The sequence below is a fragment of the Microtus pennsylvanicus genome, chromosome 2 (assembly GCF_037038515.1).
Source record: "Microtus pennsylvanicus isolate mMicPen1 chromosome 2, mMicPen1.hap1, whole genome shotgun sequence".
Classification (NCBI taxonomy): Eukaryota; Metazoa; Chordata; class Mammalia; order Rodentia; family Cricetidae; genus Microtus; species Microtus pennsylvanicus.
This window is the reverse complement of record NC_134580.1, coordinates 47760286-47785500: the sequence shown is the minus strand read 5'-3', so window position 1 is coordinate 47785500 and position 25215 is coordinate 47760286. Positions and strand designations below refer to the sequence as shown.

General features: G+C 50.0%; 1 protein-coding gene across 3 annotated transcripts in view; it reads left to right on the top strand.

Moving 5' to 3' along the window:
- Positions 1 to 854: 854 nt before the first annotated feature.
- Positions 855 to 25215, top strand: part of Zhx2 (zinc fingers and homeoboxes 2) — a 131032-nt gene continuing 106671 nt past the window's right edge. Inside the window, exon 1 of one of the 3 annotated variants that reach the window (XM_075960992.1) lies at positions 855 to 1440. The gene's annotated coding sequence lies outside the window, so the exon portion shown is untranslated. The remainder of the gene's footprint in view (positions 1441 to 25215) is intronic. The other 2 variants (XM_075960993.1, XM_075960994.1) reach the window with 2 other exon arrangements.

Here is a 25215-nt window from a genome sequence, read left to right as displayed (position 1 = left end):
GTCGCAAGTTCACGGTTCCCAAGGCTGCAGAGAAAAGGCGGGCGGCGTGCTTACACACACACACACACACACACACACACACACACACACACACACACACACACACACGCCACCCGCGGGTACTCTGAAGCCTAAGAGGAGATCGCGTTTGGAGACCCCTCCCGCCGGGAACGCGGCTGTCCCAGCTTCAAAAATGACCCGTCTCACTTCCGCGGGACTCCAGAGTAGCCACCGCAGGCGTGTACATTTCTCCGAGTCTGAGAATCCCTGCAAATTTGGGCTAGACAAGTTTAAGTCAGCTCCCCCGGAGTCTGTTTGTTTACGGGCTTGGAGGGAAAAAGTTTGAAGATCTTTAACCAGACTGAGCCCAGGCGCGAGCGGAAATCCCCAACAAAAGTGATCTGACTTCAAGTGGTTACATAAGTGGGGGCGCCTTCTTCCCCGCGACTCCCAAGCCCTCTCATTACTATTCCGGGAGTAAAATGCATCTCGCTTTCAAAAAAAAAAGTTTTTAAATATGTCATTATTATCTTGAGCCGGAAGGCAGGCGAAAGAGCAAGCAGAGTCCAGCGTGTGTGAGGACCCCACCCGCGTTCTGCCCCCACGCACTGCAGGAGGACGCCGAGTCCCGGGTGTTGCTGGCGCTGGGCAAGCCCTAGCGCCCTGTGGTCCCACGGTCCGCCACTCCACGTGGTGAGGATCAACAGTTTGTTGAGCTCATCAGTGACACCTTGAACTTTTCATAAAGAAAATGGGTATTGCACCGGGAGGGTTTGACCGCGGCCGCGCGCCGGGTTGTGTTCAATAATATTCAGTGATCTCGCTTGCGCCTCCCCCACCTCTTCCCGCAAAAATTCCATCGAGTCCGTTACTGGACTCGGACTTTTAAGTTCATTTACTGAACACACACACACACACACCCGTTTGGCCACTCATCAGAGCCTTTAGGGCCAGCCTCCCCCCACCCGCAGTTCCCTCCTAAAAATGACATTTTGCCGGCGTCTGCCGAGGGGCCTGAATTTCACTTTGTAACTTTCTGCGGAACCCGAGCCCGGGTGGCAGCTCCGGTGGTGGTATCGTATGCAAATACGCATGCTGACGTTACAGATCATGTGGGTTTTGGCGTAGATTCCCCACTGATCGAGGCATTTTTCCCCCTTTTTTTTTTCTTTTTTTTTCTTTTCTTTTTCTTTTCTTTTCTTTTTTTCTTTTAAAAATTTCGGCCGACCGTTCTCCGTACGGGGGCTTTTTCTGTCTGTCTGTCTGTCTGCCAGGCTGGCTTTCCCCACCACCACCACCTCTTTCCCACGGAGCCCGAGTAGGGCGCCGGGTGGGGAGTGGGGAGTGGGTGGGGGGAGCCAGCAGAGTTCCATTTTGGAACGCCCGTGCCTCGTCTCCGCGTTCCCAGCCCGGGTCCCCGCGTACCCAGCCCCGGCGCAGGTAAGAAACTTCGCCCCGGCGCGGAGCACCCGCAGCGGGCACCGCCAGCCCGGAGCCCGACACACCGGGCGCCCGCTACTCCAGCCCAACTTTCTCATCGCCGCGGCGGCTCCCGAAAATGTGTTGTTAATGGGACTTGGCTGGTTTAAGGATGGGGGTGCGCGGGAGGGGGTGTGCAGGCTTTTTTTTGCGGGTGGGAGGGAATCCGCGGATATGGGGTGAAGGGGGACGGAGATTTATTTTTTTTATGAAATAGTTTTGATTACAAGTTTGGGTAAATGGAAGCCAGACCGAGGAGGAGGAGGAAAACATGTCTACGTTTCCCTATGTCGACATAAGCCACAAAAAAATATGGCGTCCGCTTTCGACAGGGCGTTACGTAGACCCGACTCTGTTTTTTATTTATTTATTTTGTGGCCGGCTCCCTGCCTTCTTGGCCAAACTGCGGCGCATTGTGCGAGCCGGGCAGGTCCCGCGGGGACTCCACCGGGACGTGGCCCCGTCTCGGCGCTTTTTGGCAGCCTGGGGGCTGCGTGTAGCTGCTCCCCTCCCTCCCCCGCTCTCCCCTCTGCTCTCCTCTCCCGGTGACGATTCGCCCTAATGTGGTGGCAGGAAGCATGACGCCGTGTTGAGGCTGCCTCTCCTCGCGTCGCTCCCGGTGGCTGCAGGCGGCCGGCGCGCGGCGCGGGCGGCGTACGAGCGACCTGCGGGCAGGGCCTGAGCGCGGCGCTGTGCCCACGCCCCGCTCAGGTGCGCGGGGAGGGTGATGCGTGGGGCGCGAGGCCCCCGGGGGCCCTGCTGTCCCCGGCCCTCCCGGACCAGCCCGTGTCTCAATCAGGTCTGCCGCCTGAGTGGCCGTGGCGTTTTCCAGTCTGTCCCACAAGAGGTTAATCATTGCTGGCGTTGGAGCGTCTTTGTGGCTTCCCCAGGACTTGGGATCCGGGGCTTTGCAAACTTGCCCTTTCCCTAGCAGCTTTGCGGGAGGCTGCGAAGACCAAGAAGCTTGGAAAGTTGGAAAGCGGGAGCATCACAGGAACGTCTCTTTGGCCTCATAGCTGTACTGAGCTCGGGAGGCGGTGGAAGAGGATGAGGAGGGCTTATCAAACAGGGTGGGTGGGGGAAACCTGTCTCGGTAGCAAAACCGTGATTTGCCCAGGCTTCCTTCCACCTGACTGATTGGCTTCAAAGCCAGTGGGTCCCGCTGATGGCCTTTTGTTGGGGGCGGGAAGGAGGAGGGAGCACCCTTCCCCCTTCACAGTCACGGCTCTGCTGGGGCCCCAGGCCGCACTGTCCTTTTGAGTCCCCGAGTTCTCCATTTGCTGCTCTCTGAAGGTTTCTTTCTGGGAGTGAGTAGCTCCTTAGATCTGAGGCCAGTCCTGTGTGGAAGCAGGACTTGGGAGACAGATATGCCTCCATGTGACCCCTGAATGGCTTGGACTTCCCACAACAAGCCTCTTAAAATGCACTCTCTCCTGCTGCCTTCTCTATAGAGTAGAGCAGAAATTAACACCGCGGAAGCGAAGAGGGTGAGAGTAGAGTGCTGGGAGACGCAAGTCAAAAGGTAATTTTCTGTTGATAAGGGTCTGGAGTCTAAGCAGTTCAGGCCCAGGGCAGTAATGTCAAAAAGCATTTGGATGACGTCCAAGTGGAATAAATATCTTGTTAAATGGCCTGTTTGATAGTAAAAATAGGCTAATGGAGCCGTCAAGTGGTTCCGTGGGACCAACATAAAGGTTTAAGTTTAAAGCGAAAGTCACATAAGGCTGTTTGTTTACACATGTTCTTTTAAGGCTAGGGGGAAATCTAAAACTAAGATTAAAATGTGTCCCTGACAGTAATCAGGTCTGTGGCGTGTGGAAATATTGTTACTTTGTAAATACTCCATCACTGCTGGGCGAACTTGTACCTTGCTTTCCTGTAGGGTTTGATGTAAGCTAGGGATCCACCTGTAGATAATGGCACTTAAGGGGAAAATTCAGAAGGCCAAAGTTTTAGAGTAAACTAGTGACTCATTGTTTAAAGAGAGAGGAAAAAAAAATAATCACATACACTGAAAACACTGGATTCCCAAGATGAAAACAGATGATCTTGGCTTGCCCAGTGGTGACCGCATCCCAGGTGGTTACAAGGGCACTGTGCCTTTAACAACAACGGGGGGGGGGGGGGGGGGGGGGCATTTGGTGTTTGGTAAGTGTTGCTAGCACTGTTACAGTATCTAGGCCTGCTGGATGGCTGGATGGTCCTGCTTTATCATGTAATTCTCTCCATTACCCCACAAGCCAACCATTACTCTTGTCTTCAGACACTGGTTGAGGAAACAGAGGTGAAGAAGGAACGTTTGGCCAACCCACGGGGTGCAGTGTCTGTGCTGGAGGCCAAGCTGACTTGACAGCATTCATCTCTGGTGACGGAGGTCACTGGGGTGACAACCCAAAGGGTCAAGTGCAGGCAGGACGGAGAGCAGTAACTACCGCCCTGGGTCTCCACTCAGGAATTCATCTGGATTTCATTTGCTTATTCGTTTCTTTGGCGACTACATGTTGACGTATTTATTCGTTCAGCAGCTACACCATTCCGGCTACTCATAAGAGCCCACGGTCGTTAAACATTTTTATAATGCCAGACACTCTCCTGAGGGCTTCGGATGAGACTATGTTGTCTTCAGGACAGCCAGGAGAGATCACAGAGGCTCTCGTTCTCTAGAGATGAAGAAGTGCAGGCCTAGAGAGGTCATGAGTCAAGAGTGTCAGCACCCACACCAGGGATACCTCCACTGCTACAGCACACTGCATCAGACATTGTGGGGACGCGGAGGGGGGGAGTGCGGCAGAGCCCCTGGGCTCAGCACAAAGCTCTGCTCCACACTAATGGAGATGCTGGTGGGATAAAGACCCCCTACCCTCTTGGAGTTTGAACAGACAGTAGGAGCGCTCATTAGGCCCAATCAAGCAGAATTAAGTAAGTGCTATGACTGAGGAAAAGCAACTATTGTGGACCACACGGGAAAGTGGGATTTTGCTCCTCCGAGGGGCTCTTGGGGACTCTCCTGGAGGGGATGGCTTCTAAAGTGACCCATGAATGAGAAAGAACAATGCCTGGGGAAGGATGCATAGGATAGCATTGATTCAGCTGCAGGCAACCGAAATCCTGAAGACCACGTGATTTATCCAGCCCAGGACATTTTTTGTGGGGACCGGATGATGTCTCAGCTGTGTCTTTTCGTCCTGTGTGTGGGTCTTAGACCTGAGGTTTATGGAGATGGCTGTGTCCCTGGGCCCCAATCAGAGCTTGGCTATGTGGTGACCCAAACGTGCCAGGGAGAGATGAGCGAGTATTTTTAGTCAGACACATTACCGCCGTGAACATGATGGGGTTCTGTTTGTAAGGCAGAAGATGTGAATTAGCAGGTAGAGTGTCTGATTTCTGAGAGAGGAAGTGGAAGAAAGGTATTTGGGTGGTCCTGGAAGCTGTCTGCAGTCTGGGAAGTGGAGAGAAGGGTGCAGAGAGAGTCGTGCAGGAGATGACGTCAGCTTTTGCTCACTGTAGAGGCTGTTGACCATTACTCTGTAGGTGCCGGGAGCCATGGCAGGCTTCTGGACAGGGACTGTCATGTGTTTAAGCCTGCAGAATGTGCCTGGTACAGACAACCTTGCTTGCTTCTCCCTCGACATAGAATGAGATCAAGGAAATTTTCAGACAGGGGCTAATGATGTCTGGGAGGGGGGGAGACAGAGCGCAATGAGAGGGTGCAATGACAGTGTGTAAGAGGGGAGGAGAGATAGTCTTTAGATCCTGACAATAAAAATCTAAAATTAAGCCCCCTTACTGAAGAGAGAAAGACAGGAGAGTTCATGGAACTCCCTGACCAGTCAGTCTAGCTCAATCAGTGAGCTCTGACTTCATTGAGAGACTGTGTCTTAAAAGATAAAATGGAGAATGACTGAGGTAGATGTCCAACATTGCCTTCCGGCCTACACATGCATGCACACGCACACGTGTGCGCGCACACACACACACACACACACACACACATACACATACACAACCACAAACCAGTAATCCAAAATTATTTTGAGGCGCTTCAGCTGTTCCAGGAGGTAAGCAGCACTCTTTCCACAGTGATTCAGTTCACAGAGCAAAAGCAGCTGGACAAGGGACCTCTTTGCCAGCTGAGCGTTATGCTCATCTTCCTGGCCTCTGGGATTCCTAGGTCCTGGCCACAGCTCTCCTCTCCCCAGAGGACTCCTTTTAGTCCTGGCCCTCCCCCACATTGCTTTAAATCAAGAAGGTGGCAGGATTGGCCCCAGAGCTATATCAGCTTCCACTTGCAGGACTCCCCCAGCAAGAGCCAGGCTCTCTAATTCTTTTTACTCACACACTATTAGCCTTGTGCCTTTGGGCAGTTACTTGCCTCTCTGAACCCTGGTTTTTTCTTTAAAGCAAAACCACTCATAGCTGTCATATGAATTATTATGGAGCGTAAAAAGCTTATAAAAGAAAATATATTATATACATAATATATAATACATAGGGTATATTATATATAATGTATATAACAGCACTGCACCTGATACATTAGCCTACTCAGCAAACTGTCAGCACCATCATCATGCAGAGGTCACTGCAGCCACCTCTAGGAAATGACTTCCTTGTGTGACCTTGTAATTAACAAGCTCAGGGTTAAGCGTCCATCAGGAACCCTGCCTGTCCCCATCTCATCGTGCGTTCCTCTCACCAGCCCTCTTCCCAGAGCACTGGCACTTATTCTGCGGCAACTCTGAGTGGCCTCAGCGATGACAACCCTGATGAGCCTGGTGCCATCATGGACTCCTCCTGTGTGGAATCACGGTCCACACCCAAGCAGAGCAGTGCTGAGGGCCACAGTGCTGTTCACATGCCCCCTTGATAGGCACCCAGATGGCCATTGTGTGTGGCTATCTGAACTGGGGGAGGGAGGAAGAGAGAGAAAGAGAGAGAGAATAAGACGAGGAAATGTGGTCCCATTTCCCCTCCCCAGCCCTTCTGTAAAGCCCCCACCCTACGTTGAACAGGTTGTGATATTAAGAACATCCTCCTACAAGCTGTTTCCTGTTCTGTGCTTGTAGTCGTGCATTTAAGAGGGGCTGATTGGCAGTGGTGTGTGAGAGAGAGACCCCCAAGGAGCAAAGCTATCCTTACAGCACTACCTCCATATCCCCCCAAATTTCCCCCCATGAAACAGAGGACAGACCCAGAGCCAGCAGCTCTGTGCCCCCAGGGAGGACAGTTTACTTACTAAAAGCCTCAACTTATACCCCTTTTGGTCCCCGCCACATGCTTTACTTCCTAGTACGAGAATGTTCCTGGAGATTAAATCTAGTCACAACAGTCTTTCACAGCAATAGCATTCAACACAGAATGCAACCGGCAGTGAATGAAATCTGTGTAATATTGATCCATAGGCAGTTTGATAGTAAGGAGTGTGGCCCAAGTGGTAACTTTGAAGAAAGAGACTTGTGGGTGCACGGGCTTGGTTGGGATGGAAGCGTTACAGGCCTATGTTGCATTTATCTTGTGTAGGGAACCAGTAAAAACCCCAGGGAACTGTTTGCCATTCAGTATGAGGACCTGACTTTCGTATCCCGGGGGCACTGGTGTGGCCAAAAGAGCCAGCTCCTTCTTTGTCTGGGCTGGGAGATCCTTCCTGTTGGGGTCTCAGGACCCAAGTGAAGGAGAGAAGCTGTTGACAGCGTGGCCTGGCCTGGCTGGGGTGTTATGCACAGAAGGTCCTGGGTACAAGTTCTCTTTGGTCTGCTCGAATGCCTGCAGCTGCAGATGCTGAGCTCCAAAACATCTGCAGAATGTGGAGGGGGCCTAAGAAGTCTAAGTTAAAGAGCAGGCAGCATGCATGCGTGCACGCATGCGTGTGTCAGCTCACACAGGTGACAGTTTCAAACTAGTATTGCAGAAAGGTACAAGAAAAACACTCCCCGGTGGGCCAGCTCTTCCCCCCCACCCCCCACCCCCGCTTTGTCAGCTCTGCCTCGTGAAACCGAACAAATGCAAAAGCTACCCGCTCACCCAGACACACCATAAGTCCACAAATCAGTTCATCTGAAAAATGGCAGTGGCTACTGTGTGCCAGACACCGGGCTGAATGTTTCCCCTTTATTCTGCCACGTAGTGCAAGCAGGAGGGGTGGATGGAGAGCTGTGAATGGCCCCCTGCAAAGACAGGAAAGCAAAGCTCAAGGCGCTGAAGCCCTGACTCAGGAACACAGAGGGGAGGGAGGAGAATCAGGTTGCTTCCTGGGATCAGTTTGTCTCTAGGGTTTTCAAGCGTGTGGACAGACAAGCTCCTGGCTAGCCTGTAGGGGAGTGTGGAGAGAAGGTTTGGTTTAGACACACTGTGGGGCTGTCTATTCGGTTGCTTTTCTACTGCAGGGGTTTAGGGGATGGGCCACCATGTGAACCCGTGTGTGTACATGCATATGGCTACGTATAAGAATATGGTCAGAACTGGGCTTCTAAATCTTCACCCCTAATCTGTAACATCCTACCACCCTGCTCCATCAGCGTCTGTCAGATGCTCTCCAGGGCCACTGGACTCTCTCCTTGACCTGGACAGAAAGAATCCCAGTGAGTCAAACTCTGCAGAGTTGGGACCTGAAGAGCTGCTGGGGCCTCAAGGAGAAGGCCCAGCTTCGGCAGCCAATGAGGAGCAGGAGAGGAGGGAGCAAACATGGGGGCGGGCGTGGAGAGTGGCTGTGTTGCTGTTTTTATACAATAAAAGAGGATCATTGTAATTGGGAACCTTTGAATCATAACACGTCTGCCCATGGCTCTCTCCAGCTGCAGAGCCATTTAGTTAAATAGCACACAGAAACCGCCTTTCAGCTGATATTACATCCCCGCTGTTCTTAAAATATGAGGCAGGGCTGAATCGCTCTAGCAACAAAGCCAACTCAGGTTCCCCCAGCCCCTGGGCCTACCCAGCGTCCCCGAGGGAGCTCCGTGGCCTGTGGAGGATGACGTGTTAAAATTATTTTTCGTTTGAGCTTCACCTCTGCCTTCCTAGAAACAGATTCTTGAAGATGTCTGCACACCGCCTGGCCAGAGCCTTAGTACGGCTTGTTGGGATGTTGGGATGGGGTGTGCTTTGGTTTTTGCCATTTGAACTTTGGTCCTTCCTACTTCCCCCCCCCCTTCTCTCTCTCTCTCTGTGTGTATGTCTGTGTGTATGTGTGTCTGTGTGTCTGTGTGTGTGTGTGTGTGTGTGTGTGTGTGTGTGTGTGTGTGTGTGTGTTGGAGTGGATAGTGGGAATATATGGTCTGGAAACTGAAAGCTGGGAAAGGAGGCTTTCCTCTATCTAAGGCATTTCAGAGAAGGGCTGAAATTCAGGCGAGAAGGGACTCTCCTCTGATCTCTCCAGCTGAGACCTCCTCTCCTCCCGATTCTCAGGACCTGCCGTCTGCTGTCCTCCAGGGAACTTTGTGTTACTAACTTGATTCTGAGCAGCCAGGGTGCTGCAATCAGAAACAAGTAGACTAGAAAAACATGCAGATTTCTGGCCATTTCCAAGTGCCAGGGTGCTGTAAAGTGGAATGGGCACTATCACTTCAAGGGTGAGTGATGGACCTCCCAGCAGCCGGTATTGTCCACAGCGTGCAGCTGGACAGTGTCTCTCCTTGATACTTTTAGAAGCAGGAACCCTGGGTCTCCAAGTATATACCCTACAACCAAGTGAAAGAATGTTCAAGGGGATGAGTTTATTATTGGGACCCAGGAATGTTCTAGATAAGAGAAACTTTAGAGGCCAGACCTGACGCAGTGGCACACACCTGCGATCCCAGTGCTGGGAGGCAGACATAGGAGAATGACGTCAAGTTCAAAGCCAGCCTTGATTGAAAAGCGAGTTCCAGGCTATCCAGGACAACAAAGTGGCATAGTGAGACCTTGTCTCAGGAAAGGTGGGAGGAAGAAAGGAAGGAAACTGGAGGATCCAGCCTGGAGTAACTGAGGTCCAAAAAGCTATGCAAATCAGCACCAGATCCCGCCATCCTAGGGGAGTCCTTTCAGGCCTTTCTGCTTCCCTGTCTTTCCTAGCACTTGCTGAGCACCTGCCTGAGTGACAGATCAATGGCCCTGCTCTCAGGAAGTTCACCCTGGGTGGTGCTGAACCACAAGCATGGCTCCAGTCCACATAGCTACCCCGACCGACATCATGAGTACAGTTCTAAATGCCTTTCTGACACCCCAAAGAGATATCAGCATTCTGTCTTCTGCGTTTGACCAACAAGGAAGCACAATATAGGAAGGCGTTTGTCCAAGGGTTTCAGAAACCAGGCAGGCAGGCTAACACACCATCTACCCCTAGGACTTGTAAGGCCCCAGGCACTTACTGAGTCTCCGACCCTCTGTGCACCTGTGGCTTTACAAAGCGGTCAACACCAAGGGCAGAGCCAGAGCTCAAACACAGCTCTTTAGGATCCAAGACCTGAAGAGTTTTATCTCCTCCAGGCATGGTGCATTTGGTGAGACTCCCAGGTTAGTTCTTCAAAGTCTCCTAAAAACCAAGGGTCCTTTTAGGAAGCTGGAGAAACTGAGCAACAGGTGCTTATTAGCATAAAAATCATCAAGTTTGATGGCTACACATTGTAAGTATGGCCTGTCTTCCTTCTTTTTCTTCCCTCCTCCCTCTCTCCTTCCCCGCAACCCTTCTGTCTTTCCTTTGTCTGAAACAGTGACAATATGCAACCCAGGATGACCTTGACCTTGAATGCACACCTCTCCTGCTGGCATTAGACAAGGTGAAGCGAATCTTCTAAATTTGCCTTGTTGAGGTAGGACATGTTAAATTCACCTATTTAAAGCATACAACACCGCTCTACAGTATATTTATATAACTTTTGTAGCCATCACCACTAGGCAACTTTAGGACATTCCCATCGCCCCCATAAGTGAACCCCAGGCACCCATAAGCAGCTGTTCTTCATCTCACCTCCTGAGCTTCACCCCAACCCTGATCGACTACTCTGGACTTTCTGATCTATGCCTTTGCAATCCTATAATCTGGAACTTTGTATGTCTAGCTTCTTTTACATGGCTTGAAGCACTTGAGGGTCATCCACCATCCAGCGTGTATCCGTGTTTCTTGCCTTTTTATTGCCAAATGGTACCTCACTGGGTAGCTATGCCATGTTCGTTACCCATTCACCAGCTGATGGCCTTTCGTGCCTCCTCCCAGTGACCCTGAAGTTTTCTGGATGGATGAATCCAGAATCTCTTCTAACCTGTTAGGCCTACCCCAGGAAGTATAAGAAATTTGCGAAAGCCGCTGTGAACATTTGTGCACATATTTTCATATGTACACACAGTTTCATTTCTATTTGGTTTGTTTTGAGACAGGGTAGCCCAGGCTGGCATTAAACTCACAACGTAACTCAGTCTGGTTTGAAACCCTTGATTGTCCTGCCTCTGCCTGCTTAGTTTATAGTCATGCACCGCTATGCCTCTTGGATGTCGCTGTTTCTGTTTCTTATGGGCGCTTCAGTACAAGAATACTTAGAGAAGAAATTGCTACATATTGGCCAACAGTTGATACTGTCCTTTGGTCCACTTTACAAGTGAGGAAACAAAGGTGCAGGGAAGAGAGGGTCACACTGCTGGAGTGTAAAGGGGCAGGACTCAACCTTCAATCTGTCTAGTGACTATCCAGGACCAACACTGTAGCAGAGTAAATAAAATGTCTGGTGCGTAAAATTTAAGGATGCACCCACTCTTGACTCCAAGAATCATAGGGCTAGTTAGCACTAGAGAAGCACTGCCTCCTTAAATTTGCCCCATAAGTTCCTAGTTTTCCATTTACCTTATCTTGGTTCTCAGTGCTGGGGAAGGTGGGGGAACATAGGCATGGCCCTAGAGATACTAGCTGGCACTGTGGTGGTGGCTGACACATCTCTGACCTTATGTCCTGAGAAGCTGCCTATTAGTCACTCTCTGTAGCTGAAGGGACATCCTGATACCTTTCTCTTGTGACCTGAAGACCCATGCTCACAGCATGAAAGAATGAGCCATCTCCCAGTGACCAGGCAGTTTTCTGGATGGATGAATCCAGATTCTCTTCTAAACTGTCAGTCCTACCCCAGGAGGTATAAGTCCCAGCTACAGAGCCAGTTCTGGCTCTTCTTAACTTGTACCTTTCCCTGCTGGGCTATATATGTGTTCTGAGTCTAGCTCTGTCATCTCCAAAGCCAGGGTGATGCTTCTGTGCTTCCCAAATGGAGCAAACACTGATAGATGGTACCTTTGGGGTCAAGGTAAGCCAGCGATGGGATGAGCCCCAGTGGTGACCTCATTTGTCACCTCTCGGCCTCCTGGTCTTTCACAGTTGGAGTGTGGAGGGGATACATAGTCTATAGAAGGGGACTTGGGGGATCTACTTTAAGATGTCTAGATAAAGGAGAGATGTATCAGCTATGCAAACCACTTGAAATGATAGGAATCCTGTTGCTCAGTTTAGCACAATGCCTCATAGGTCCTGTGTGTGTGGCTTAAAGTCACTCTTAATAACAGAAGCCCAAGGGTCCTACTCAGCCTTCCTGCTACTCCTCCTAGCTCTGGGCACAGTACCATGCCTAGCACCTAGACACTAGCGAGCAGAGGCTATCCATATGGAGGGTCACTTCTGCTTTGCACTGTCCACCAATGACCTCAAGCTAGAAGAACTCCTTTGATTTTTCTCCCTTCCCCCGCCACCAGAGTACCTAGCCTTGACCGAGTGGTTGCTCAATAGTTATTAAACTGATAAGCAGAATTGGATCCATGAGAGTTCTGCATGTGTGCTGTGTGCATGTCGACATGGGAGAGCGACCTAACGCTGCTTCTCACTCCACAGAAGTGAATAGAAACTTTCAGACTGTTTCTGTTTTCACCACTTTGCTTTGTTTTCAAATAAGAAGAAAAGAGTAGGGGCTGGAGAGATGGCCCAGTGATTAAGAGCACTGGCTGCTCTTCCAGAGGACCTGGATTCAGATTCCCAACACCCACATGGCAGCTCGCAACTGTCTATAACTACAATTCCAGGGAATCTGGCACCCTCAAACAGACATACATGCAGACAAAGCACCAATACATGTAAAATAAGAGTAAATGAATCTTGTTTTTTAAAGAAGAAAAGAGGAAGTCCTACTGGAAGGACTATCAATCTGTCACCTGTCACCAATCTCCCCCTATGAGATTTGAAACTCCCAAATCCATGTCTTTTTTACTAGTTCTCTTAAACCTTCCCTGGTCACTGGTCACCCAGAAGTCAAAACCCATATGCTCCCATGGCAAGTCATGTGGAAGAGTGCAGGGGTAGAGTATAGACCCATAGGGTGTGATGCAGAGAGGTGCCAGGGTGCGGCTGGGGGAGCTCATGCCTTAACCCTTAGCATAAGCCTAGTTCTTCAACTGAACTCTCCACTCTTCCTGTAAAGGAAAGTAACCTCTGACCCACGGGGTCAAGTCCAAATTCCTCCCCCTAGTACACTGGCTGTCTTGGAACAGATTTCTTCCCGGCAGGCATATTGTGCTCTAAGTCTTGCTGCGTATGCCCCATTTCAGCCGCACGAGATTAACCCCTGAACCCTAAGTGCACCATCGCCTCTCCCTTTTATTGTTTTGCACATGGGGCTCCTGCCCCAACTCCCTAAACTTGCAATGTCACCTTTTCCTTCTGTGGTGAGCCTTGTTTCTCCCTCCGAGAGGCCAGTGTGCCCTGAGAAAAAGAATTGTCACTTTATGGATTTTGATCTGTTTATGTATCTGTCTCCCTGAAGGAGAAAAAAAAAATGAGTCACTTTCCACCAGCAGGGAGAACTTCCTGTTTGTCTGTGTGCTCCCAGGATCAGAGCAGCGCTGGCCCACTGCACTGGGGATTAAGAATGAATGGCTATGCAGTGTGCATCTATGGCTGCCGCGGTGAGCAAAAGGCTATCTTTGGAATCCAGAGACAGACTTCCAGGAGGGTCCTGCTGGCATGGCACAGGTGCATAATGAGCTGTGCTCGCTGCTGCCCCTGGTGGCAGATCTTTGTCAGAAGCTTGAAGGACTTCCATGACTCCTAATATTATACTTGCAGAAATGGAACTTGAAGCCTAATTCTAACTTAGGCTTGGGGTACAGCGAAGACTGGTAGGTGACAGTAAGGAGAGGTGTGATTCCAAGAAGCTGAGGCAGGAGGATCGTGAGTTCTTCTGAGGCCACCCTGGGCCACCCTGTCCCCAAACAGTCCAAAACAAGATCAATTCTAACGGTATCAAATAGGGAGACCAACGTGCCGGATGCCAGCCATTAAACCAAGCATGGTGTGTGTTACACTTTATTTAATGTAATTTAAAACTACCCAGTTTGATAGAAAATTTACACCCATTTTGCGTAGGAGACAGCTGAGGCTATAAGACACAAATCTGATGAATTGCACTGGAAATGGCAGAGATGGAGCCAGATGCGAGTAACATCAGAGACAAAGTTCTCTCCTGTCACTCTGGAAGGACTGTTAGGATTCAGTGTCTCACCCTTAGCGATAGAATGCAAAGACCAACCCTGTCTTCCCCTAGTGTGGCAGGCTTATTCATGAATGACTGCAAGATTAGAGTCAATGACAGGAACATATTCGCTTCGCCAGAATGAGTACTTTTGGGCATTGAGGCAGCTCCTTGTCCTCAAGATACTCTTGTGGTTGTCACCTGTCAAAAGAGCGAGAGGGCCAGTAATCTTACTGGACTAACCTGTGCAGCAAGAAAAGCTGTGAGGATTGCAAGTGTGTGTGTGTGTGTGTGTGTGTGTGTGTGTTTAATAGTGGCTAACAGAGCATTCTTCAGGGAAAAAGCATGAAACCCTGTGATGGCTATTTTCAGTTGTGTACTTGGCCCCAAGTGAAAAAGAGTCTCAAGGAAGAACTGTCTAGGTTGCATTAGCCTGTAGTCCTGCCTGTGAGGGTTAACGTTAACTGGCCCATCCTGTATTGGGGTGGTACCATTGTATGGGCCGAGCCCTGAGCTGTGTAAGAGTGGAATAAATCGAGCTGGTGGGTGAGCATGCACTCATTCATGTCTCTCTGCTCTTGACTGAACGCGGGGCGTGGCCAGCTGTCTCCAGTCCCGCCCACCTTGACTTCCCTGCTCTGACAAGCTGTGACCTGGAACTAACTGTAAGCTGCAGCAAACCCCCCTTTAGCCCTAAGGTGATTTCAGTCAGGGTACTTAGCACGCCAACAGAAATAAAACTTGAGCAGACCCCTAGACTATGAAGCATGTGTTGCGGTGACAGATGACCCCACTGTCCCATGGGCTTAGCAAACCAGGGTCTTTCTCTCAGGAAGTCAGTCCCCTGAGGAACCACAGCTCTCCACAGAGCCTTGTTTCAAGCTGTGGCTTAGGAATCCAGGCTGCCAAGATTTTATGGTTGTGACATTTGAAGCCACTGGCTTTCTGGCTGCTGGAGCAGGGGGAAAGAAAAGGGACACAAACCCGCTTTCAGATTTGCCACATCTGCTCCCACAGGAAGCCTGGACAATGTTTGGTGTGCCTGACTCTTTATTACATAATACAGGGTCTCTGCCCACCAGAGCCTTAGGCTTGGCTGTGCTGCTCCAGCAGGCATTACCTACATCTGCTTTGCTTTGTTCTCTGTGTGTGCTGAAATACTCCACAGAGGTCCCTTCTGCCTCTGACAGTCCCTGCTCTTCTAGAATTAAGACATGGCCCTTGAATTAGGAATCAGGACCACAAAGACCGTTAGCAGCAAAGCCCAGGCCTATACAGATGCTCCCAGGCACTTGGTCTGGGGCCGTTGGTAGCTCTGAGACAGCATCCCGTTTCCCTCTCAGTGATATGTAGAGGAGCCATCCTAGCAAAGTCAAAAGTCACCAAGCATTTTTGTTTTGTTTTAATGTATTACCTATTTGCCTTTCATGCACACTTTGGAACATGCCATAACAGTTTAGTTTCGCACTGAGCAGTCTGCGCGGCACAAAGGTTAACATTCCATGTGTTCCCCATGTACTGCCAAACACCAAGGATGCTGAGCATCACAACAGTAATGCTGATGGCCCCGGTTCACCCCAGCCGACCCTCAGTGGGCAGCCCCTCCACAGACGACTGCTGTAACTTGTACACTCCACCCATGTGAGGTCATTATATTTCTCTCCTCCTGAAAGAGGCCAGGGAGTCTGCATGGAACAACTGAGCAAACGGAGATTGAGAACAGTACAAAAAAGTATAGCTAGGAAGAGTAACAGCTGCACCTCACTGTGGGGGGGGGGGTGGCCTGGCTGATTCTAAACCCATGTTCTTTGCGAGTCTGTTAGGCAGTACAGAAGAGGCCAGGGCTTAACTCACAGTCCTCACGAGCTTTCTGCCCATTCCACTCCACCCAGCCATTCTAGGGTCTGACAGAAGTGCTTGAGATCACGGCTTCTTGACTTAGTTCCGTGCATCCCTGTAGGGAAACAAGGTGTGGCAGGTGTCACACTCAACGTTAGGCCCACCGCAATGGCAAGTGAGATATTTCTCTCCAGGCACATTTGTTTATTTCTCCGTGGAATTTCTTCAAAGGCCCACTCAAGAACCTGGAGCCCAGCACCGCAGTCAGGGATGGTTGTATGTTCAAATTTGGCTCTGGAACCTCACCTGGCACGTGGACTTCACATGTGCAGCAAGCCAGCAAGCACTCAGAAGACAGAGACAGGTGGATCTCTGTGAGTTGGAGGCCAGCCTGGTCTACAGGGTGAGCTCCAGGACAGCTAGGATTACACAGTGAAACCCTGTCTCTAAAACCAATATATATATATTTGAGGACATCCTGGGCTACAGAATGAATTCTAGGCCGACGTAGGCGGCATAAAAAATGTGGTGTGTGTGTGTCCTGTACTTACTAGTATGAGTCTGTGCAGAGGGCACATGCTGTGAAGACTTGAAGTCTATATCAGGAGTCTGCCCTTCATCGCCCCCATTATTTTTTGAGACAAGAAATTCTTTTTTTTTTTTTAACAGAACTTGCCTCAAGTTTATTTGTAAAAACAGCATAAAGTCCTGAACATCTGCAAATACTGTGTAGGTGTTCACACCAGTCCATCTGTCTTCACACTGGCAGACTGCGACCTTTTTTATGGGGCCTTCACAGGGGCCTGGGCACCTTTGGGAGCCTGAGCTGCAGCTGAGGCCTCTGCCTTGGCTTGAACCTTGGGCTTTGTTTTTTGGAGCCTACGACCACTGGCCATGTAGCTTCTAATCCGCTTCCCAAGCTTGGGGTGAGCAATTAAAGCCAGACGGGTGAGTTTGCGGGTGGGGCCCTTTGGCACCTTGGGCTTCACCACCTGGGGCTTCACCAGGGCCTTGATGGCCTCCGCACGTGCACTCACGGCCTTTGCATTATTTGCCTGCATCTTCTTCAGGCCTTTCTTGTTGTGCTTCTTGGCAAAGCGCATGTTCCTCAGGAACTTGGGGTCAACCCCCTTGAGAGATTCGTATCTTTGTGACCAGGGTTTCTTGATGCCGTTTCTGTGCCATTTCCGGGACTGGTTGTGTGTGGTGTGGTTCTTGGACTTGGCCATGGCTGGACGGTAATCGGCGGCTCCCGAAGCGCCTGAGACCGGAAGAGAAAGAGGGGACAAGAAATTCTTAATGGAGTTCATCAACTTGGCTAAGCTGGCTAGCCAGTGCTCTGCCCCAACTCATTGATGGGGTTATAGACATGTTCCGTCTTTTTACTTGGGTTCTGGAGATTCAAACTCAGGTCCTTGTACTTGCACAGCAGATCCTCTGCCGACCGAGGCATCTCCCCAGCCCGAAGTCCATCTCTTGTAATCATATGGTGTAAGTTTTGTAATTCACTCCCAGCTAGTGAGACTGGTTTAATTACCCAGCGCAACAGAGGCCTTGGCCAGCCATCAGAGTCTGTGGGAATTAGACAAGGATCCTCTGGTCTAGGCCTTTCTAGCTGGCAAGCTTAAGCAGTTTGGTTACATCCTCAAGTATGGGAAACCACCTTATTCCTGAGATTCTGTGAGAGTCCTGTCAATTTGTCGCGCCCCCACCCCAACACCTTTACTCTGAAGCAACTTTTGAGACCAGAGAATGCTTTTGCTTCTTCCTCTAGCCCAAGTAGTACAGATAGAAACAGTCTGCTCTGCCATTTATGGCCTTGAGGACCACAGACACTGGTCACTGTTGTATACCTCCTATCTCTGTCCCTGTCCCAGCCTGCTCTCTTCCTCTCTCCTGGATCTATATATCATCCCATAGCCAGAATCCTGGTGGCCCATAGCTCTTCTGCTCTGTTAGTCATCCCTAAGACAGCTGGTGACCTGCCTGTAACCCTGGGCCTCTACAAAGACTAGCAGGAGTATTTAAGTCCCAGACAGCACAGTGAAGCCCTCAGGCTGCAATGGCCACCCTTGTGGCAGGGTGGGCGTTCAATGCATATTTGTGGAATTTCTCAGTGCTGATGGACCCATGCTGACCCTTATCTGAGATATAGGCGGTTGGAGACTTGGCACACTGGTGATTTGTCCTGGCAACAGATGAGACATCTCTGTACCACATGCTGTTGGTAACCCCCAAAGGCAAAACTCGAGTTAATCATGAGAATAGCTGGTGGTCATTTCTAAGCCAAGGCTTTTCCCAAGAGAAGGCGGAGAGGAAGGAGGGAGTGGAGGAAAGGGGAGAAGGACAGGAGGCAGGCAAGAGCAGAGAATATCCTCCTCGTGTCAGATGCATGTCGGGGACTTTCTGAAAGTTGTGGACACAAACCTGAGCCCACATCTGGAATGACTCTGCACGTGTAAACAGGTGCACACATCTGGACACTGCTGAGGGATCTCGGCACAACTTTGACCCCAGCAGACACTGGGAGTGGCTTGTCTCGGGAGTTCCCATTTACACACACTCCACTTTGCCCATCCGTCATGACTTTCAGCGAACGAATATGCTATATACATTTATGTGGCATTTGGTGGTTTGTTTTATAGCAATCCCTAAACATCCCTAATCCTAGGTTTTCAGCCAGTGGTTCTTTATTGCTAATTATCTACTTCGTTGTGGATATCTGTAATGAAAGTCTCAGGACATATTGGGAAAATTATCATTTTTAATAGAACAATTACTTAAGTAAACATACTCCTGGCACCTCCCCCAGGATGACTCCTGTGAGATGAGATGAGTTTTGTAGGTTGAGTTTGACAGCTTTCCTGATGGGCAGGATTTTGATTTGGGGCTTATTATATTTGGGGGAGTCTGGGGACCCTGCAGGTGTTTCTATTTCAGAAAGCAAATTCAAAAACTAAGGGCACACAAATATTTGATGGACCCCCTCACCCCCAAATGCATCTTTGAGGCGGGATGCCGCCAATCCCCCATTCTTTCTCTGTTTGGATGTGCTGTCGTGGAACTTACGCATATGGGCTGAGAGAAGTTCACGCACAGGCAGGAGCTGGGAGACCATAAGCTACCTGACTCAGCCATCCTCCTGCTGCTGACTTTGAGCTAGTCATTGACCCTTTTGTAGCCTCAGTTTCCCAGCCTGCCTTCCACGCTGTGAGTCATGTTGCTCAGCAGGTTGGGTTGGCTCTGCCCCTTCCATGTCGGCAGGCTTCTGGCAGGTGTGACTGGCCTGTCAGAAGCCTGTTGGCTCCTGGGTTCTTGGGAGCAGCCTGTCGACTTAAGCCTTTTTGGAATTCTTGTAGGAGGACTTGCCTTCCCACCTAAATTGCCCCCATGGAGTGGAAGCTGTCCTGCAGTTTCTTTGGAAAGCCCACATAGTGCTGAGCAAGCTGGCTGCCTTGCATAGCTTCTGCAGGTCCGAGCCAGTGTGTTCCAAAGTAATGTCTGCAACTGATTTACCGAGAAGCTGCTACAAAGGGAAAAAGAAAGGGTGGCTGGGGGGTGGGGCAGGAAAGGGCTGGCAGGTTCAGTCCCAGGGCCTGGATGGAAAAGTGAATGGGTCATGGTAAGGGGAGGGTGCATGCGCGCTGGGGAGCTGGGGAGCTGGCCACGGCGCCCTCCCTCCTCCTCTTCTGGAATGCAAAGTGTATTTACTGCCCTGTGGCTCCCAGTTCCTCTCAGGAAGTCATTTTTTCCAGGGCTAGAGGAGCCGAGCTGGCCATCTCTCCTGAGAACTTCTCCACTCCCCCAGTTAGAACTCTTGAGGATCAAGGGGTGGTGGCTCAAAAGAGGCCTTTGGAAAAGCAAGGGCACTGAGCCAGAAGGTAGTATTGAGGATATATACGTGATGGCCCTGGCCTGACCTTGCCATCGTCCCTCTTCTGCTGTGGGACTGGGAAGGAAGTGAGGATAGAATGAAACCAGCTTAGTAACTGCAACCTTCTCCCTTCCCTGCCCACAACAAACAGTCCCCAAGGACTCTCTCCAGCAGAAGCAAAGCCTCTCTCCTAAGCTAGCAGCTGCGGGGTGTGAGGCGGGGAGGGGTGGTTGGGGGAGAGGTTGGCAGTGTATTCAGCAGCCATTTTTTATCTGGTTCCCACTTGAGAATCAGGGATCTTCCTCACTCCTTCAAAGGCTTTTACTGGAGCTTTCTCTATGTGACATTTAGGTTCCACCTCCCCCTTAAACAGAGTCTCTCTAAAGTGTCCCTATCTCTTGTCCCTCTATCCTGCATCCCATAGCCATGCCCAGGACTGCTTGTTTTGGATGGGTCTTTGTTCTTGAGCTGTCCTAGGCGGCAGGTGGTGTTTAGGAGCAGCGCTAAAACCCTGGATGCCAGAGGTACCTCTCCCCCAGTTATGATACCAAGAAAAGTCTCCAGATGTGTCCAAAGTCCCTTGAAAGTATGAAAATGTCCCTCTCAGACCCCTAGGCCAACTCATCCCGTTCTGTTTTCTCCCAGTCCTTCCGCTCTCAGGAATGGTCCTTATTTTCCCCTTGACCCTAATATTTATCCCCCTGGCAGCAGGTTCCACGAACCTGGGAAGTTTCTAGAAACCCTATACATACCTGGCCCCACCCTAATAATTAAACCTGACATGCTGGGGTGTGGGAACTCTCTGAAAAGTGTCCTGAATCAGTCCAGAGGCCGCCTGGTAGGCTCTCTGTCTCCCTGGGGTGTTGAGCCATGCCAGAGAAGGACAGCATGGTGGGCTTCGGTCACCACCCTCTCGTCAGCACTTAGAATGCTTGGGGCCTTGAAGGGACTCAAGACTAACACGGAGCGAATGAAGGGACGCTCCAGAAACTCTACCCTCACTCCTGGGTGGGTTCTCTTTGGGGATCGTTCAGTTTTGTTACTCATCCGACAGACATTCGGTGCCTGCTGCTGTGCTGGGAGTGGTGGCAGATGCCGGGGTGCAAAGAATTGGAAAGCGTGACCCCTTCAGAAGCCTCTGGTGTCTAGGCGCCCAGCACGGATAGCAGTTAGAATGCAGGACAAGCTGCCCCCCCACAACAGGCACTAGACACCCCGCACCCACGCTCACATCTTCACATTCATCCTCACAGCTCTTCACAGTGAAGTGTGGCTGCCGTTTCCCCGCTCTGAAGTTACCTAATGCCCTCAGAGTCACCTGAGGCTCTGCAGCCAGCCTGGATGCAGAACCAGCACTCCATGACATGTGCAGAGGGGTCGCCAGGTGCAGGGTGGATGCTCAAGGGAGTCACCGCAGAAAGTCACCCCCTGCACACCCCAAGCTCGCGTCAATGCTCTGATACCAAGACTGTCTAAATGTGGAAGCAGACCCCAGAGCAAAGACTGCTCTAAAACAGTTCCCTGAGAAAGGAAGGAAGAAGGAAGCACAGGTGTGGACCAGGAAGCAGCTGGAGGAGAGAGAGATCCCAGACGTGGCACACTGTAAGCAAACAGGTCACGATGCTGGAGGACTAGAGCTAAGTCCTGGGCACCACAGGACAGTTCTGGGACAGGTGTGGTACTTAATCATGGCGCTTCCGTGGGCCTTTATGCCTCAGTCTTCCCATCTGTGGAGATGGACACAATCAGGCTTCGATACAAGGATGCATTCGCAAAACCTCGTAAACATTACCTCCACCATTGAGTATAGGGCAGCAGAGTTCGGTACCCAATAAGAAAGACGTGATGTACATAGGATGCGAAGAGTTGATGAGCTGCTTCATAGGCAGGGTCAGACAGGATCTACAAAGAGGCAAAGAACCAGGCTATAAGGCTGGAAGTTCTACCCGAAGGGGCCAGGGAGGAGTAGGCCTGGGACTCGAAGAGTGGCCGTCCCATTTGAGAGTGGGTATAGGCCACTATTGACCCATGCCTACTGAGGCCAGACTCTGTGCTAGATACATCCAGACATGCAAGCTACACTCGAGCTGAGGGCTACCCTTGCCCCATTTGGAAGATTGGAAGCCTGAGGCTCAGGAGGACAGTCATTCTCTTCTGGTCTCACAGTGGGAGCACAGAGCAGGGATCTAAACCCAGATGTCTTGGACCTTTGACCCTCTCATCTCAACCCCTTCCCGCCGGCAGAGCTCAGCCAGGAGGTGGGGGTGAGGCTGCTCCAGCAAATGGCACAGAGGGTCAAGCGGGCAGGCAGTGGGTCTGCCCTGGAGCAGCTGGTGAAGGAGCTGCGGATGCGGCCATTGTTAGATCATCAAGGCTGGGACAATGCCTGGCTCCTTGCAGGCAGCCTCCGATGTTTTCCAGTGAGTGAGCCACTGACCTATTAACTACAAATCAGGATATCACTCAGGCCCCAAACAGCAAATTCTGAGTAATAGAATTGAAAGTAATATCCCTTTAAGCTTCTAGTAATGGAGAAAATGGTTTGTTCCTAAGAGTTCTGATAATGTTATATATTTGTTGATTCAGGGAACCCTTTTATTACATTCATTCAGAATTCTAGACTGCATGCAAAGAAAAGCAAAAAAAAAAGAAGAAGAAAAGAAAATCACAGTCAGGCTTATAGGTAGAAATAGCAAAATAGTGTTTTGCGTTCAAATTGATATGTGTGGTGACCTTGCACTTTAAGTGGAGGGCTTAAAGCTCCTGCTTAAGAGCAGCTAGACAGGGATCCATGGAAACTACATGGAATGCCCGCAGACAGGAGCAAGCTCACAGCAATGACAATGATGCCTAGGGCGTAGTGTTAATGGCAGGGCCTCTTGCTTCTCACATGAGCCACCCTGGCCCTTGGGACAGGTCATTTACCTTGTTCCAGTTTATTTACCCATCATAGCATGGGGCTCATAATTCCACCGTTACATATTCGTAAGACACTAAGGATCTTTCTACGAGGCTCCTCCTTTATGTGAGGGCTGCACAGCTATATCCAAAGACTTCTGGAGATGTCAGGGTGAGAGACAGCAGTGCCAACAGTGAGGGGGGCTTCTTATGCTTTTCTACCCACAGCCCCTTTCACCAAGAGTTCTTTATATAATGCCCAATATGTATGTATATAAAATAGATACGCAAATTGAACTTGCTGGATAAATCATAAAGAAATGTCTCTTACTACAATTCTTTAATATATAATATTTACATTTCATATAATACGTAAAAACAAACCACATGCGAATGAGACAGGTGTGCTGGTTTATTTTGACATAGACATAAGAACTCAGACCCTGTCTGTGAGTTTGATTTTGCAGAACATACAACGTCTTCAACGTTTTTCAGCTATCATAAATACACAAGACTAAGTGACAGGCAGATGTTTAGGCCATTTCGGAAATCGCTGGGAATCCTGTCTTAATCCCAAGCCACATTCAGTTAATATTTTTTTCATGAAACCCAAGTCATCCACTCAGATAGCAATTTTTAAAATCAAATACCATAACCTAGCCCAATTCAAAGGTATTGTAATTTGATACTTCTATGCTGAGCAAGGCTGGCAGGGAAATACTAAAATCTGTTTTCTGTAAATAAAACATTTTGTTTCTGTGAGAGCAGAAAATTCACATGGACTATAAAAGACACGGAAATTCGCCACGTACGGAAACTGTAATATACAATAATCACAAATAAAGTTGGGTGTTTCTAGCTGTGTTTGGTATGCCACACCTGTGATGCCAAGCTTACATGTTGTGTTGCTGAGAACCAAGGTTGCAGGGACACCCTGAGAAGAAACAAGGGTGAGTGCAGCCCCAAACACCTCATGTTTAGTACACGTCTGATTTGAACTCACCTTTGGTCATCACACATGTTCAGAAACCCTTTACTGTTGCTGATGTTTTTTTATATATCAGTTATGTGACACCCTTTGGGCCAGTGACCTATAGGTTAAGAAGCTGGGTTCTCAGAGGGTGGTGCCTCCATTCGGGAGCAATCACAATAATCTGCTAACTCCTGTAATTCCTAATCCAGGACTCGGGATGACAGCTGAGGCGTCAGTCACAGAGAAGGGAATGGTGTACCAGTTACCAAGCCAGCGAGTGAATGCCCTCAAAAAGATCTGCACCTGGCTTCCCGGGGCTGCCTCTTATAACAAATGCTTAGCAATGCACACACATCTTCTCTAGGAGTCACAGTAACCAGGGAGCAAAAGGAAGCCATTTCTTATAAAAAGCTAGATCTGGAAGGAACCAGGCTGTCTGTGTCTTCCTAGCTGAGATGGTAACGGATGTCACGAGTTCCTTCCTCTCAAATGAGAGACAGGGCACTTGGAGATGCTAAACTCATGCCGCATTTGTACCGAAAGAGCAGCCAAGTTTGCCGTTCCGGGAGGAGGGTGAGCCCGAAGTATCTACATAAAGGTCTCACAGGGAAAAGGACCCTCACCTGCACGTCTTCTCGGGGTGTTATTTAGTTGCATCCACCCCGAGGGCTTTCAGACAGAAGATGACCCAGAGGCCCTGTACCTTCTGGCAGGCATGGATGCCCAGAGCTTGTAGAGAGAGGCAGATGTGAGTCTGGCCCCTGCCCCCAATCCCTCACCAGCTGGGCGACCTTGGTCACTCTGTGTTGCCACTTCATCATCCTTGAGCCAGGGGTGTGATTGTAAGATCGTCCTCTCATCTCTCGGAAGATTAAACATATTCTGCTCCTAAAGAGGTCCTAGGCTAAACATTAGTAGCAACAGGGGTTTAGGAAAGGTGACCTTTGAGGGAATGTGATGGAGAGAAGTCGGTTATAAACAGGTGGGTTTCGTTATAAACCTCCTGAGCCCAGGCTTGTATTTCCTTGCTAACAGGCATTTTTAGTCATCCTGAGAGATTATGCAAGTCTAATACTACGCACGGTGCTTAGCAAGTGGTAAGACATCAGTAAACAGAGGCCGCTCATTGCCATGCAGCCAGGGGACTCGCCGTCACTGTTTTCTGAATGGTGCAGACAGGAACTTAGGGTTCTCTATTTCAACTGCTTGCAGCCCTAAAGCTCAAGCCTTGCATCATGGGAAGGGGAACACATGGGCCTGAGCCAGGTCCCTCTTGCAAGTCCAGACCTCGGATTCCTCCCCACCTGCTCCAGGACCATCTCTTCCCCACCCCCAGTTCCCCTCCTAAAGAGGGTCTGTGGGTGCATCCCACAGTTCTGACCTAGTTGGAACCTTTGCCACTGTCGGCTCTGGAGCCTGATCCTGGCACTCTAGGCTGTTTCTAAGGCTGTGCTGAGGAACAAAACGAGCAAAAAAGGGGTTGTGAGAATCCAGCACCGGCTTGCCAAAATCAGGCAAGAGCCAGATTGTCTTCATTTTTTTTTATTTATTTTATTTTTTGGTTTTTTGCTACAGAGTTTCTCTGTAGCTTTGGAGCCTGCCCTGGAACTAGTTCTTGTAGACCAGGCTGGCCTCGAACTCACAGAGATCTGCCTGCCTCTGTCTCCCAAATGCTGGGATTA